General features: G+C 49.9%; 2 long non-coding RNA genes across 2 annotated transcripts in view; one reads left to right on the plus strand and one right to left on the minus strand.

The window, feature by feature from the left end:
- Positions 1–12,319, minus strand: part of LOC111817566 — a 231,052-nt gene that overhangs the window by 78,325 nt on the left and 140,408 nt on the right. The window lies entirely within an intron of this gene.
- Positions 8,460–12,319, plus strand: part of LOC111817568 — a 10,038-nt gene continuing 6,178 nt past the window's right edge. The window contains exon 1 of the long non-coding RNA XR_002821733.1: positions 8,460–8,503. This is a non-coding gene — a long non-coding RNA (uncharacterized LOC111817568). The remainder of the gene's footprint in view (positions 8,504–12,319) is intronic.

Consider the following 12,319-nt stretch of genomic DNA (forward strand, 5'->3'; position numbering starts at 1 on the left):
TTATGGGCTACTTGTCTCTTTTAGAATATTTTGCTGAGTTTACACACCTATAATATTCAATAACGGAACTTAGAAAAAAATGGGGTATACGGATGAATGTCCGTTTTGTATCTGTGTATTCAAAGTGGTTAGGATAGATATATAGTTGTATTCTCTTCATGAATAGAATGATTTGTTCTAATGGTGTTTGTAAATAGGATCTCAAGTCCGCATCTTGTACTGCAATTAACCACTAAGAAGAATATATGCATTGTGTTATTTGTTGACTCTGTACTTCGGATTTGATTTGAAACTGTCTCATTGCTGTTTATCAATAAAATTTTGGAAAAAAAAAAAAAAACAGACTGGGCTCTAACTTGTGATTCTTGTCTTCCTGCCTCAGCCTCCCACGCTATTAGGATGCCAAGCATGCACCACCGTGCCTCGCTCCCTGGATTGTCAGCTGACGCATCTGGGACGCAGATAAGATCCAGCATTCCCCTGTCTCGGGGCATGCTGGCCAGATGAGCCAACAGCACACGTGAAGGAGAGGCTCTGCAAACTATGAGGTGCTGGAGAATGTGAAGTCCATCCCAAGTGAAGCACCTCTCTCTGGGCATGCACTGGAGAGGATGCCTTGATAAGAACTCCTGCAGGACCCCACCGGATACCCACAGCAACTTCGGGAGGTCAGGACAGAGGTCCAACTACCATCTCCATGTTATGGATGCAGAAACTTCTGGCAGCAAGCTCTAAATGGGGTCTTAACTGTGCATTTGCTAACAGGCTCTCCCTCCTCCTTGTACCAGGGTCAGGGGATGGCAAAAACACAGAGCGCTGGCTCTTGCAGAAGAAAGAATTCTTCCAAGGCAGCCAAAATGATTAATGTCTTTAATTAAATGTTTTTAAGTACATCCAAGGAGCAATGATCCCTGGAAATTTAAGGAACTGAAGTGTCTAAGTTTCTCCCAGGAGCCAAAGCACTTAGGAGAGCTCTGGACTGGCTGGAGGCTCACAGCCTGGGGCAAGGCATTCAAGGCCCTGTGTTCTTCAACACCCCAAACCTCCTGCCCTCAGAGAGGAGCCAGGGGCAAGGAGACTGACACACCTCAGGTACCAAGACTCACTTGGTCTGTGTGAGGGAACCTGCTCAGACTCCCACCAACCCCAGCAAAAGAGAAGATGGGGTGAGGAGGGAGGCCTGGCCAGGGTGTGAGCAGACCCGCCAGACCCTCCCACCATGTGTCCCATTACACTGCTCCTAGGGTGGGGACATTCACTTACCCTGTGCTTGACAGACAGCCATTTCTGGCCTGGGCAAGCCAGCTGTGGACCCCTCAGGGACACTGAGCTTCCCTGAGGTTACTTAGGATTATAACAGACTGTTGCGGAACTCTGCCATCTGAGGAACTGAAGTGGCCATCACAGGCAGATCCAAGGCCAACAGGAGGTAAGAGGAGAGGGGTGGCTGGCCCCAGGCCCAGTCACAGGTCCTCTGCTTCTCTCCCTACACCCTTAGGCAGGGCCTGGTTACCTGCCCTTCTCCAAGCAGAAGTGAGTGGCACCCTGGCTGGGCTACATGAGCAAGGCCCCAAGAGAAAGAAGGGTTAATACTAGCAAGGTGAGCAGGCCCAGGTACAAGGCACAGCACCAAAGCAGCCCCAGCAAGGCAGCTTCATGCTCCGGGACACCAAGGGCAGCCACGCTCAAATGCTACCTGGACACTCCCAGGCCTGGGGCCAGCTGGGCATGCAGACGGCAGCAGGTACCAGGCACCTCACAGGCAGGGAACCTTGGCCTCGTGGCAGGAAAGCGTAAGTACAGTAAGCAACAGCATAGAGATTCTGAGCTGGAAATGGCCCAAGCACCACTGTGCTCGCAGACAGACCACGGTGCCAGACTGCAGCAGCTGTGGCAGCTGCAGACCACACAGAATGGGCCCACTTTCCCCAGCAAGCCCCTGGAATGTTAACTTCTCTGGAAACAATCCCAGAAAGGGGACAGACACAGACCCTCCTGGGCCTTTCCACTAGGGTCAGCCTAGCACGGCCTCCTTTATGGAGCACAACCAACCTGGATCCTTCCAGGGGCCACAGGTACAGGCTGAGGACACAGGCTGCTAGGCCCAGAGCTGCTCCTGCCAGCTCAGAACTGCGTCCCTGTGGGCAGACTACTGGACCACTCAGGGCAGCGTCTGCAAAGCAGGGTAGAAAGAGCAGCTGCCTCTTTGGATCGGGGTCACAGCACAGAGCAGGTGGAAGGCTCAGCACAACATCTGGCAGGAGCAGGTGCTTGGACACTTCGCTGTCCCCAAGGTCTAACTACTGTCATCTGTTCCTATGATCTGGCAGATTTGATTTCAAAACAGCCCTGCATTTGAATTCCACCTCTGATAGCTCCCTCACATGTGACCACCAACAAGTTTACACCTTTTACGCCTCGGTTTCCTCATCTACAAGATGGCTTGAGACCACCCGCGACAGGAGACCATAGAGGGGTATTTGGAATATCGCGAAATACATGGTACGGCAGAGCTTTCTACAAAGAAAATTCCAATGCAAACAGAGAAATAGTCTACAAAACAACTTGCCTGAGTCTTTCAACAATGTCAAGGCCAAGAACAGTGAAAAACCACAGGAAGGATGAATCTGAGTTATTTGTAGGACAGATGCAACTTGAGACTCCAATGCTGAGCAAAATAAGTGTGGCACAGAAGTTTTGATAGCACATGCTTTGTCCTGTGTGAAAAACCCAAAATGTAAGTAATTTATAGAACAAACTACAAGACTATGGGAAGCAGAGAAGCAGACCTTCAGCCATGGGAAGCGGCCCTAGGGATGGGAGGAGAGTGGCTAGGACGCGAGGGGAAGGAAAAGGCCCACGGAGTGCCCATGAATGTGCCAGCTCCCCACAACAGCTGCATTCATTATGTGCCATGAACTTGGACTAGTAAGAGGAAAAAGAGGGTAGTTAATGACCTCTTAGGAGGTACAGGCAAGCTATAGAGTCACTGAATGAATGACAATATCAAATCGGGGAGGAAACGTCCAATAGGACATGATTGGGACAGCTGATGAAATCATGTGTGGCCCATGGACTCAGAAAACATCACTGTAGCTGTATTTCCTGAGTTTGACAATTACCTAATGATTGTTTTATCTTTTACATAAAAGAATGCCATTGCACTTAAGAAACAGCCTCTAAATATTTAGGGATGTGGGCTGGGGAGATAGCTCAATGGAATAAGTTCTTGCCTGGCAAGCACAAGGTCCTGATTCAAGGTTCAATCCCTGGTACTGCAAAAACATAAAAAAATAAATATGTAGGAATGCACTATTCTCAAATGAGCCAAAAAATTTGTGTGTGTGTGTGTATATGCACGTGTGTGTGTGTGTGTGTGTACATGTGTGTGTACTAACAACTGGGGAACCTGGAGCTGCAGCAGTTCTTTGTAGCATCCTATCAAACAAGCCAAGAAAATAAACACTTTTCTAGCAAAATTCATGTTAATCTCATTTACAAATGGTAAGATTTATTGCATGAAAAAACAGCCAAGATAAAACTGAAATTAAAATAAACCACTGTCCTGTCCCTCTAACAAAAAGAAATAATGGATGCTCCTGCCTCGAATAGCGCCCACGGCCAGGCTTGCAGGATGAGCAACCGGGACTCACGACACATTCCTGCTGCCAAGCAGGCTGGCGAAGCGGCGAGCTGCGATTTGGCCTCAGGTTACTCAGCAGGGTTCGCTGAGGCCAGAGCAACTGCAGGTGCCCAGACCAGACCTGTAGCCGCTGCAGACAGCAGGGGAGCCCAGCCCACGTTTCCCTGCTTTGTGTCCAAAGACGATTAAAATATAGAACGACTGCTTAAGGTTAAAATTTTTATCACAGCAAAAGACGCATTGCCACCTGAAGGTACTGCCCCTCGGTCTGAACACATCTTTCCCATTGTTCTTGCTGCTTTTGGACACAGCTCTGGAAGTCCACTATTGTGAGTGTCTTTAAAAGACAGGATCAAAAATTGAGTGAATGGGCTGGGGAGATGGCTCAGTGGAATAAGCGCTTCCCTGGCAAGTGCAAGGGCCTGAGTTCAGTCCCCAGTTCCGCATTAAAAAAAAAAAAAAAAAAATTGAGTGAATGCTGGTGCTAAAAGCAATCTGCACAAATTGTGGTATGCCCTATCCATCTGACTCAGCAGATCTGGCACAGCATAACCCCTGGCTCTTCCTCAAGGCCAAAATGTCCAGGAAAGCCAAACGCTTACAACCCAAGGCAGCCGCATCACAGGAAGTGCAGGCGCTCACTACAGAGCATTTCTAGAAGTGCTTCCGAGTGTGGCAAGCACGGCAGGTTATGGGTGAAGTGAGCAGTGGTGAGGTGGGGGATTCATGCCAACACCTTTTACTGTAAGAATTTCCTTTTAGTTGAGCACATCACACTTCTCCGTCACACCTCACACTCCCGCCAGGACCTAGGGCAGCACTATCTACAGCAGGCACTCAGTACCGGCCGGTACATGTTTTCAGCACGTGTGCACACACACACACACACACACACACACACACACTCACACACAATCTCTGGAAGAAGACACAACAAGCTGGCCTCAACCATGTCATTAGGAAGGGAAGGAGGAGTAGGGGACAGATACGAGCAGTCGGTTCCACTCAACACCCTTTATCCCTTCCGGAGCTTGTGTCTCTTGGGTGACTCACCGCTGTGATCTTGGTATGATGTGTCCCCTGGAACCCAGGGTGAAATATGGTTCCAGTGTGGTGGTGGTGAGAAGCGGGCTGTTATTGGGTTCTTGAGAGGGACAACTCTTTTCTCCCTTGACTAAATTAATTCTCACAATGACAAGGGAGTTCTTGCTTGCATTCATGGGACTGTTCTACTTACCAGAAAGTGCCGGCGGTTACAGAGCGAGGAGAGCCGCGCTTGTGCCTGCCTTTCTGACTTCCATTATGATTTGATGCCCTCAAGAGAGGCAGCTGCCTGACCCTGGACTTGCAGACCTAGACCTCGGAGTCCAAATAAACTTCTTTCCCTGTATAAATCACCCAGTCTCCAGTATTTCATTATAGCAACAGAAAACTAAGGTATCTACTCAAAACGCTCAATTTGGATTGTCTAGAATACACAAGAGGAACAAGAGATCAGCCTGGCTGCTGCCTGGGCCTGCTGTGGGCACGAGGCAATGTGAGTCCTGAGCTGTGGGAGGCTGCTGCCTGGCCGTCACTGCAGATGCTCCTGTTTTCTATAGCTGAAAAGTTAGACCAGGAATGGGAAACCTCCTAGAGCCTTTAAAAACGCAGACAGCCTGCTGCGGTGTGTGCCACAGGCTCGCTACCACGTCTCTAGATTGAAGCCCAGGAGCCACAGCACCGTGCATGACACCTCCAGGGGGAGGGTGGTGAGGTCTCACAGCTAGGAGCCAGTCTGAACGTCCCTTAACCTCCAGCATGTGGTGAAAGCCATCGCAAAATCCCAGCCCCAGGCAACCCCGATGGCCACAATCCAGCTGCAAAGGGTGTGTGCAAGGGCTTCCCTTGTGACAACCCCAGGACAGGACCATGGCAGGGACTCCTTTTTCGCATCACATGCCTTACAAGGCCCAAGGACAGAATGGTGAGGACCAGAGGAGGTAATGGGTGCTTTCGGAGCCATAAGGTGCTATGTGAAGCTCCCCATGGAAAAGAAGATGCGGCAAGCATGGGAAGCACGCAGCTTCCTGGGGGTGACCTCCCAGGAGACTTTCCTAGAGCCTCTGGGAGCATGTCACTAACCGGTCTGTACCTCAAACTTTCCTTTTTGTACCTACGTTCGCACTATACTTTCACTCATAAACATCCTCCCACTGTAAATGACTCAGCCGCCGCCAAGGCGAGCAGCTCCACTGCCCCACCCCCACCCCGAACCCCACCCCAACCCCACTGACACGCTGGGTCTTGTCACCCAGAACATCAAAGCCATCGCTTTCGGTAAAATCCTTTCTGATCATGCTGGTGACTCGTGCAGATAAACACAGCCCACCGCACAGGAGAGGCAGCTCCCTGTGCTGGGAGGAGGGGTCCAGAACCCAGGCAAGGGCTTCTCAGAGTGCCACACCCAGTGTCCTGCTCCACACTTGCTGGGAACCTTGGCCGGTCCTTTCCCCACCGGGTCTCTTGCAAAGGAAGAAGGCTGAACTGGGCAATCTTACGTTGCTCAGAGCTAAGCTTCACTGAGTTCATCTCACCCTCACTGTGCAGTTTCTACTTCCTGAACTGAGATGACAGTAAATTTACATACGGGGGGAAAAAAGTTCAGTGGTTCTGTATATGCTGGGTTGTAGTTTTCAGTGACTCAGAGAAGAAAAATATAGAGGTGTTTCCACTTAGTTCCACTCTCCAGTTACTCAAGTGATGTAAAGTCAGTGAGCCCGGGGAAGTTCCAGGCTCTTGGGAGTTCAGACCTCAGCAAGCGCAAGTGCAGCACGGAGTTTCCCACGGCGACAGGTGCGCTGACAGGTGGGCCGGGGTGGCGATTCCCCTCCCTGGGAAAGCATCCCATGCCTGTTCACTTCCTCATCTCAATAAACCTTCTTCTAAACAGCAAGGACACCCTGGGCCCAAAGGTGGCCCCAAACCTGTGGTCCAGGAAGTCGCACCCCCAGAATGAAAGCTGCCTCTTCCAGGAAGCCAATGTCGAACCACCACCCACCTCAAAACCTCTAAAGTGTAAGAGCAAAAATATTGCCTGACGTGTAATGCAAGCTCAAGGGATCTTTGCCAAAACAGTCAATACTTGGTGAATGAATTTCCCACACCACTTCCATCCAGCTCCGGGAGTTCATTCCCTCAAATCCTGGGTGCTTGTTGTGCACTGAGCACAGGGAACAAAATGGGAACGGGGCAGATATTTATCCACCCAGCCATTAAAGTAAAGGTAACAGCCTCTCTGGAGATGGCTGTCACTGAACAGCATTACCTTGCTCCAAGATGAGCACCTCTCCGGGCAAATCTGTGAACACAGTGACAACCCCCACCCCCACGCCAACGCAGGACAACTGCCAAAGGTCAGCCTAGTTCTGGGAGTTGTCCTTGGTTGGACTCTGTCACAGCTCCACTTGTCCTTCTGTCCAATCCCGATTTCCTCTCCTCCAGGTTCACAGCTGTTGATCACAAAGGCATCCCATAATAAATATCCCGCTCGCTAATGTATATATCGACATCGGCTTCCCAGGGCACCCAGCATGTACCAGGACGGCTCTTACAATGGACACACAGAGCATGTGCCGCCAGCATGCGGGCTCCTGGACCAGTACGATGAACAACGTCCGCAGGCAGAAATGCATCCTTGGAGTACCATACAGACCGAAATGCTGAAGCCTAAACTTAAAAGTCTAGGCTGTGAGCAACAGCTTTAAATAGTGTACAAGCACCGAGGCTGCTCTGGAAGCGTGCGTGATTCTCACACTGTTGAGGTAGAGAATACCTTATCTTTACAGCACCTAATACAGGAGAAAACGTTAACTTCTCTTGGGTGATTAGATGCCGGCTGCACGGACAAAGGAATAGAAGGATCCACACATTTGTTGAACAAGGAAGTAACACCCACAGCTGCTACCAATAAGGCAAGGATAACAATGATTTGTTGTATTATTAATTTTTGTAAGTTGTCACAGTTTTCCAGAAACATTTACGATGACAATGACAATGAAGCAACTCACGAAGAACTTCTTTCAAGGGGTGAATTGTGACCACCGGCTTGAAAAAAGGGAGAGAACAGAGGAAGGCACAAAAGAGGCCACTGCTTACAAACTGAGTCTTCACTCTGCTCCTCAGGAACCAGGTAAACAAGACCCCATCACTGTGATAGCCCTGAGGTGGAAAGTGAGGGAAGCATCCATCATGATGAGTGGGGATCATGACCATGGACAGCGCTGACGGGGGTACTGAACGTAACAGGAGGAGGGGAGACTTGATCTTACACTGACAGGAAGTCAGCAGGCTTGTGGATCCACTGAGGCAAGTGACAGCTGAACACTCACGCCTCAGAAGCAACGTGAGAGTCCCCTTGTGTTGTCACAGCTGCTTCATACAGCCTGCCCACCAGGCTCCCAAAGCAGTGGTCACCTTGGGAGGTGCTTAGAGGCTGCACTCTGGGAAGACAACCGTAGAAGCAGAGCCATCCCTGGAGAACCATAGACGGTGACATCCACCTCTCTGCCGGAAATGTGTGCACCCCAGCGCCACAGTCATTCAGAGCCACTGAACCCAGCCAGCATCTCCACTCCTGAGGAAATGCTGAGATGGGCACACAGAGGAAAGGGGTGGCAGAGCAAAGCTGGGCTTGTGCACATAACGAACAACGAGGGCACTGGCAAAGGTGTGACGATGCTTACCCGAGAGAACGGTGGAGCGGGTGACGTCACTGGGGCTGTTTATTAGGTAATATGGGGTGTTCTAAAAACTACTGACATCTCTGGCCTTTGATCCCATGTCCCTGAGCTGGAACCACCTCGAAAGCCAAATGCTGAGGTAAGTCACCGAAGTTGGCAGGCAGAGATGATAAGAACCAAAAGTCTAGGGCAGGCCGAGCCCTGAGCACCAGCCGGAAGGTCAGTCACATATCACAGGAAAGCAGGGAAGCTCGGCGTGGGAGCGGACAGGCTCTGCTGCAAGCTACCTGCCCTAGACCAGAGGCTCCACCACTTCCTTCCTGTGCAACCTGAAGCGCCCAGAGTGCAGCGTACCTCTCTGAGCGCTGGCCTCTTCCATGACATGAGCGAAGTGTAGGCATCTCCCAGAGCAGGCTCCTAAGATCCTTGGGACCTAAGCCAAACACCCAAAATCGCCAAAATCCTAGGTTGCAGGCTTCTCACAAAAACTTTGCGTGTTCATCCTGCCACTTTGCTGAAGAAAAAACTGAAGGCTGCAGACAGCAAGAAAATCACGGCAACTTGGGCCAGGGAGACAGCTCAGTAGAATAAATGCTTACCGGGAAATCATGGCAGCTGATACAGTGGGTCAGAGGCAGGCAAGGGACATCTTGACCGTCCCACCACAGCAGGTACACCCAAGCCAAGGCCTAACATGCTGGGACTTCTGGCTTCTGGGCTCTAGGTACAGTGGCTAAGCATTCAAAGGAAGCCATAATGCCTACAAAAAGAGCAACAGCGATCAAGGGGAGGCAGGGTCCAAAGCTAGGCAGAGGGTGGTACACTTCCCTAAGGACAAAGTGCCCTCCTCAGAGCCACAGTGCCAAGCTGGGCTGAGCTGGCCAGAGATCAGGCCAGGGGCCCACATGGCCATGGCTTCTGAGGCTGAAGAGGCAGGAGGAAAACCTCAGGTTAAGGAACACCAGGACAGAGGGAAGTAAGACAGAGGAAGAGAATCAGCCCTTCCACAGCAAGGAATCACAGTGCCCATGTGACTGTCAGACCCTGTCCAAAGTCACCTTCAGGTCTCAAATTGTCCCCAAAGTAGGGTCTACACTGCCACATGACTTCCCTAAGGCAGGAAGGAGAGAAGAAAATGACCTTTCAAGTGCAAATGCTTTGCAGTGACCCCAGGTCAGCTGTCGGCTGAGGCATCAGCCTGAGCAAAGGAAGGAAGCCCAAGCAGTGGGCACCGAAGAGATCAGGCCCAGCGAAGTCACTGCGCAGAGCCACTTGGCCTGACTTCCTCAGTGCGTAGCCCTGGAAGGGTTCTCCACATGATCACTGATTCTGAAAGGCAGCTATTTTGTCCCTAGTGACACATGGGCAAGATGAGTTTCCAGGAGCATGATCCAGACAGGCAGAGGTGAACAAATACTGTGAAGAGCGAGGGTTGCGAACCACTCCAACGAGGCCATTCCTAAATCCCTCTTGCTGTCCCCACGTCCTTTGTAATAGAAATCCTATTTTTAGTAAAGAAGATAAATTCTGTCAGTTATGATTTTATTTAACAAGAAAGACAAGTTTCCCATCTCAGGGAGGGTGTGAACAGCAGCAATCACCGCTAGCACACTGTCCCGCCTGAGGAAGACAGACAGAGATGATCTCTGGGGCTCTTTGAACCCCAGGACTCTGCAACTCTTAAGTTGAAATTCCAATTCCCATCCTATATTTCCGACCCAGTGCCATGGAAGCTTTTGCACAAATCCAAGCACATTCTGCTTTCCTTAGGGACATCAAAGCTCTTTAAAATCCATTTGGGCATCTTTGAAAGAACTCAGATTCCCAAGGAGGAGAGTGAGAGGCGGAGAACAAGCGCGGGGCGGCAGGTGCCAGAGACGCGAGGTGCTGGAGAAGCCACAACCCCACGGGATGTGGTGAAGGGGCTGCAAGAAGAAACCAGAGAAAGGCACCTAGAAACACAAACAACCTGCAGGAAAACTGAGAAGAGACACAGGGGACTTTTCTTCTTTAGTTAGGAAGCCCAAAAATAGGCTAAGGATGTGTATCAAAGCTTTTCTGAAGAAGTGCTGCGCCTTCTTCATAAGCTCCAGGAGGACAAGCACCAGGCCTAAGTCCAGGGCTAAGGCTGAGTGTGGTGATTTCCAGGGCTTCGTGCTACGAGGAGTCGAAACCTCGCTCATCCACATGCGGAGCGGTGCACAGAGCCCAGGGTCAAAGCACGCTTAGTTTAGGTGAAGCTGCCGTACGAGCAGGTTTATCTGAAAGGTGTTCATTTACATGGAAAGTAATGAATGTGCTGGAGCAGCGCCAAAGAGCTGGAAACAACCGGATGAAGGAAAACCCGGGCCTTGCTAAGGATAACAAATATATAAAGCTAACAAGAGGCCATTTCTATTGAAGTAAAGTTTTTAAGCTAATACCCAGCATGGATGGCATTCTGGTGAAGCTGGCAGGTCCACCCAGCTCATGGAGGCAGCCGAAACAACCCTACTGGAAAGCAATTTGGCAATGTGTGTCCAGAGTTCCAAAACTTTGTGCTTTGGCTTAATGATCTTTCTGCTGAGAGTCTGCCCAAAACGTTTTCCACGAAAAGAAAAATCACACACACACACACACACACACACACACACAGATGTTTATAGCACCCGCAGGTGTGACAGCAATCGGCTATTACGAACTTTAATTTTCAACAACAGAGAACTTAACAAACATTTCCGAATACACTCTTCAAAACATAATAATTTGTGAAATGCTTTAATGACATGGAAAAGTGTTTGCGACGATTCAAGTTAAAAATAAACTACCAACTATTTGCTCCACCTGTGTCTACACAAATCATTGATCAACAAGTGGACAGAGGATCTCTGATACCTGAAACAATCTGATTCATGGGAAGGGTGATTGGACCTTATTCTCTAATCCATTTCCATTCTTTGGAGTTACGGTGCTGACTGAAACACATGACATTGGTGGTGGTGGTGACATTTTATTGTTAAAATTTCTCTAAGTTGAGAATAAGAAATAGACAAAATCTAGGGACACTGGAAACAGAAATCAGGATACAAAAGACAATCAAGTTCAGGAGGCATTTGAGAATCAAGCCAGAGAAGGCAAGATCTCTAAGCAGAGAATGCAGAAAGGGGCTGATGGGGGTCATTAATACACACTAATGACGTCAGCCTTCTAAGCCCTGCCTTTGCCTCCAGCAGTGTCTAATGGCCTCAGCCTTCCCCGCTGCACAATGCTCATTGTTTAAGCAGCAGAAGGAATCCTAGGTGTGTGCATTCAAATGTCCACCTTCTAAAACCTAAAGCGCAGCTAAAGAAAGGGCTAGGAATGAGCAGTCAATTCAGACTAGCATCTGCATGTCATGTGTGAGATTATGAGGACCTTTAGTTGTCTTTAACTTGGAATCCGGGTGGGATCACAGTGTGCACAGGAATCCCAACAGCTATCCCCACTGAGAGTGGCAGGCAGGACAGCTTAAGGGAGACCTTCTGCAACCCCTGGAGACCTGAATCCAGCCCTTCCTACCAGCCTTTCACCTCCTGTGAGCTCAGTTTTTACCCCCATAAAATGGAGACACTTCAGAGCCCTCTGCCTTGGTCATAATGACCATGAAGCATAGTGACAGCTCTGTCCATTCCTCTCATGTCCCATCTAATCAGCTTACCAAGTCTTCCTAAGCCATATGTGCATGCGTAGGGGGTAAGGGTGCACAGGAGAATGACGGAACATAGCTTGGTCCTGGCTGACCTCAGGTGCTCCTGGGCACAGACACCTGCATCCTCAACAACACCATTACATCAGGCTCTCTGGGGCGGAGGCCCTGGCAGGGCTACTATTTTAAAATTGAGGGCATTGTGTCTCTTTGTTGGCAAACATCCAGCTCATGAAAAAGCAACTGGTGAGTTCTCCCCACACCCACAAACTTGAAGCAGGAGTCTCTTCC

The sequence above is a fragment of the Octodon degus genome, unplaced genomic scaffold (genome assembly GCF_000260255.1).
Source record: "Octodon degus isolate 3935 unplaced genomic scaffold, OctDeg1.0 scaffold00062, whole genome shotgun sequence".
Taxonomy (NCBI): domain Eukaryota; kingdom Metazoa; phylum Chordata; class Mammalia; order Rodentia; family Octodontidae; genus Octodon; species Octodon degus.